The following is a 4,844-nucleotide window of genomic DNA, read 5'->3' as shown; positions in this document are numbered from 1 at the left end:
TAAAGAAAAGGAAATGTAAATCTCTCTTTCTGTATCATTGATTGAATTGCTAAATTAGGATAAACAAAAGTTTACCGTGCGATATTTCTTTTATTGCAGTACTTTTTCAGTTTTTGTTTAAACTTGATAAACAATTGAAAAATTGCAGTCGATCAAACAAATTTAAGAATAATTATGCATAATTAATCGCGAATAGAATTGTAAAATATTTTAGTAAGAATATTTTGTTGTCATTTTTATATTTGACTTTTATTTGCCTCTCTAATTAATTTGCGTTCTGCATCAATATCAATTATGAAGTTACTCTTGAACGAACTTTAGAAATCTTCAATAATAACTACAGCGAAATTACAAACGCCAGCTTTATTGGTGCATATTTCAACAGTTTGATTACATTAGGCACTTCTATAAATTGCATTCGTGTCACTTAATCTGATCGCGTAATTTTGGCCACGCTCGATAATAAAAAAAATCTGTATCTGAATAAATTTAAATCTAAATCTGAATAAAGACTCGATAAAACACGTATTATAATTTCAAATAATTCGTAATACTTTCAAGAACGACCGGATTATCTAAATTAACAGAAAACAGAAAAATAACTCTAGTGCCCTCTTAAGCATTTCTTTTTTTGATATTTAGGAGATCACTTTTAAAGTCGAAGCGCATAAATAATTTGATAAAAAACACATTTCCGACTCAAGGCTGCAACCTCTCTCTTTTTCTCTCGGCTTGTTTAGGTTTATTTCTTGTCAGTCTAGTGTCAATCGAAATAAAATGAATTCCCGATTCCTTTTCAGGAATGTACGATGAAATAATTTTTTGTTGAAAGAGGACAATGGTTCATTCTCTTCTTCTTTTCTTTATTGTTTATTGTGTATATATGCAATGTATATATGCAATGTATTATATAAAGTTATTGAAGATTCTTCGAAAAAGATAAAAGAGGTATTATTAACTCTTGAATCCTCAAAAAATTAAATTTCTCTAAAAAAATTACACTTTAAATTTACAAAAACACACATTAAACTTACAAAATTACTCCAAATTTTCACGCGTAAAGTCGCCTCTTTCCCGATTTTATTATAATTTTGATAATAAGTTCCCTTTAATTTTGATTTCTTAGAACATTTTCGTTTGTGTACCAGAACCAAGTACCAGAACAAGTTATTCCAGCGATATAATTACTCCCGGAAATTTGCGGGGACCTTTGCGATAAATTGCAACCTCGGCGCTATCAGTTTTGTTTCAGTGCGTTGATATTCGCGTATCCATCCAGTGCACCAATCTTTTCATTTCGGATTCTTTTGCACAAAAGCTTGCTCGTTTACTCGCTATGGATTTAATAAGTACTCTCCTTCTTTGCCGAGGTCAGCGAGTGCAAGTTGAAACGCGCGAACAAATCTTCGAGCGAGTAGAATCGATAGCATGCCTGATTGAAAAACTTTCGCAATATGTATATATATATATAATGTGTGTGTGTGTGTGTGTGTGTGTGTGTGTGTGTGTGTGTGTATGCATGTATGTAAAATTACAATTACAATTACAAAATTACAATTTATATGTAAATCTTTAAAAATTGAGATGGAAAAAATATATACGATGTCTCAAATTCTAATTACCATATCATAGTCCATTTCTTTTACTTTTGAATTTTGTTTACATGTATATTCAAAATCTAGTTATTAATACATAAATACATTATATGAATATCAAAGATCATATGTGAAAAAATAAAATGTTTATTTCATTAATAAAACGTTATTCTAATATTTCTATATTAATATCAACATACCATACAAATTTTACTGTAATAATAAAATCGAATATATAAGAATATTTTACCTCGTTTTAATTTACGAAAGATTAAACTAAATTTTGCAAAAATTTCACACGAAACGTCATCAATATTCTATACTGATATTCTAATATTCTAAGGTTAGAGAAGAAAATAATGGCTCATTTTCGCGGATATATGTTCCATTCGACTTTACACAACCCGTACGTATATCTCTCATGTAATGGCCAGGTGGCTTGAACTTTGTCTGATGAGCTATGAAAATCGCAGTCAATGTCATGAGAATTAAATACCCGCGTTTAACAATAAGTGTATAAGCGTAATACGAACGTATATCTCGTAACCGTTTGTGGCCTATCGTGACCCATTATTATTTCTCTCCAAAGCAAAAAGCATTAGAGATCAAATGGCTTTCAAACATATAAAGACACGCGGGAAACGACGAAGCTGTGTAAATTGCAATTTGCTAGCAATGAGGAGCACTGAGGAGAGTCACGCGACTCTCAATTAAATCTTTTTTAATGACTCGCTGAAGTCGCCGAGTATGAGAAGCTTTTGGAATTATTTATAATGATTTTCCCTGGCGTGTTGTTACCCACGAACTCTTCTTCTTTAGAACACGACCAATTCTTTAAACGAGAATATTAGAAAATATTAATCCATACTTTCCGAAACACAAGCGTTTAAAAATCAGTAAATCCTTTTCTAGAAATTGTACTTTTAACATAAAGAAACAGAGAATTTTATTTAGCATTATTCGAATATTTAAAACATTTTTAAATATTTCAATCTGTTTGTGACACAGAGGTATTTAAAATTGCACTTTTAACATAAAGAAACAGAGAATCTTATTTAACGTTATTCAAGTATTTAAAAAATTTTTAAATATTTCAATCTGTTTCTGACACAGCGATATTTAAAGTTCAAGAAATTGACGACATTTAATTCAATTTTTCGCTAATTCTATTAAGTTTAGCTTATTTAAAATTTTTACAAAAGGTTTCCTTGTTTATTTGCATTTGTTGGTACGCAAGACCTGTTTCCTTCTAATTGCCTGCGATTCCAGAGCTATGAATATTCCGATATCTCCGATATGTCTTTGTGAAAATTTCATCACATGAAATAACATCGATACCAACCGTCCCGCGCCAGTGCTTAAGTGTTAAAGAAAAGTTAATTGCAGACTGATCAAAGAGTCCACGGTCTGTGGATGAAAGAAAAATGAAGGAAACTCGGGATATTCTTGTGTAGAATAAATTGTAGAGCAACCTCTTGTAAGGAGAACCGCGTCAACGCGCAATGTCCACATCCCCTTATCCCACTTATCCTTTAAACGTATTTTTTTCAAAGAAGCTCTTATTCTTCTGTCGAGGTAATATATCTAGATGCGTGTCGGAATGACGAAGAATATAATAACAACACGCGGGAATACGGAAGACTAACGTCGGCAAACAAGAAAATACTTTTACATAATACTCCCATTAACTTTGTCAATGATGACAAAGTCGTGATCTGTCACGTCAAGCTAAAAGAGTCGTACGCCGGACGTTTTTCCGTGGGTTGTCTGTCGGGGGAGGCTGGGGAGGAAACGGGACATCCCGTAGGCCCGCGGCGGCAATTCTCGGGACGAGGGTGGCTGCGTGTTTCTCGACACACGAAGAAAAGGAGCGCGAGTTTCTCGCGGAAGAAGGACCGATCGAACGTTCCGTTTTCGACGGGTCTCGACACGTGAACGCGCACGTCGCGGGGACGATACGCGGAGCTGTGCGACAGCTCGAGCGTCGTGCGTTTTTCACTACCGTCGCATTTTCCGCGCACATCCGCGCCCACGTTGAATTAATTACCGTGCGGATCTTCACGGCGCGCGGCAGAGACGCCGCGGGACGTCGAGGCGAGGAGAACCGTGTTGGCGCAGACGTTCTCCACTTTCGATGCTACCGTGTCCGAGAGGCCACTGACAGAACTCCGACGATTTTCCGTCCTACTCGTCTCTCGCTCCGAGGAGGATGCGCGATGTGGAAGCGGGAGAGAGTGAGAGGCTTTATCGACCCGCGACCAGGGCCGGTCGAGAGGAGAGCACCCGGTGACTTTGGGAAATTGAGATTTCGTTTGAAGTGTCACGCGGCGGCTGATACGTGACGAGGACTGCGAAATTAATGAGAAGTATCACTTTGGATAACGGTCGGGTCGCGTTTCCCGTGCGATATGACAAATTTGATATTCCGAGATATCTGGCACGAGATATCTGACCGCAGAAAGGATTAATTGAAAGCGACAAAATTATACGTATGAATATGTATAAAAGGATTAATTTTAAAAAGAGCTATATAAAAGAATATGCTAATGTATAAAATGTCTTTAAAATTATACGGTAAAGAAACTTGAATTATATAAATTTAACATAAAGTTTACGTTGTAAGTCTGAACTATTCAAATTTTGATATTAATTTAATATTAGAAGTAGAGCGGTAACTTCTATGTCTGTTTTCTAAATTTTTATCGATTTTTTATTTATGCTGATGGAAAATTAAAGTCAAAAGTTGTTTAAATTTTATTTTCGATATTAGAAAAAAGTATTAATTTAGAAAAATAAAAAGGATCAAAAATAATCATTTGATAGTCCTAGTGTTAATATAATATGGATATGTTAAATGATGATATTAACATTAAAATTAATTTAATATTAAATAAATGCAGTTTTCGTAACATAATGCAGTTAAGTTATATTTATCGTATTTATAAAATTAACAAATTGTATTAATTTAACAATATTTGATTTATCAATTTTATGTTGTAAATTAATTAAGCATAAAATTGTCCAAAACAATTACACAACAAATGTGAAATAAATTTACATATAAATGTTGAATACAAAAATTTAACTGATACATTTTTTTAACATATCATATCAACATTTTTTAACGTGTAACGAGAAAGAATATTTTGCATTTCTTGAAAGAATGTTAAGAATGTTAATATTAATAATAAGAATGTTAAGATAAAAATGATAAGCATAATTTATTTTTCAAAATTATTTACATCTATT

At 33.3% G+C, this 4,844-nt stretch overlaps 1 protein-coding gene across 3 annotated transcripts in view; it reads right to left on the bottom strand.

Annotated features, from left to right (window-relative positions):
• Mctp (multiple C2 domain and transmembrane region protein) overlaps nt 1–3,802 on the bottom strand; it is a 32,877-nt gene extending 29,075 nt beyond the window's left edge. For all 3 annotated transcript variants that reach the window (XM_089082391.1, XM_011634314.3, XM_089082392.1), the window contains exon 1: nt 3,643–3,802. The gene's annotated coding sequence lies outside the window, so the exon portion shown is untranslated. The remainder of the gene's footprint in view (nt 1–3,642) is intronic.
• Nucleotides 3,803–4,844: the final 1,042 nt, after the last annotated feature.

This window comes from Pogonomyrmex barbatus, unplaced genomic scaffold, assembly GCF_055798465.1.
Source record: "Pogonomyrmex barbatus isolate J1 unplaced genomic scaffold, ASM5579846v1 scaffold6, whole genome shotgun sequence".
NCBI lineage: Eukaryota > Metazoa > Arthropoda > Insecta > Hymenoptera > Formicidae > Pogonomyrmex > Pogonomyrmex barbatus.
The sequence above is the reverse complement of the archived record's forward strand: the minus strand, read 5'-3'. Positions and strand labels throughout refer to the sequence as shown.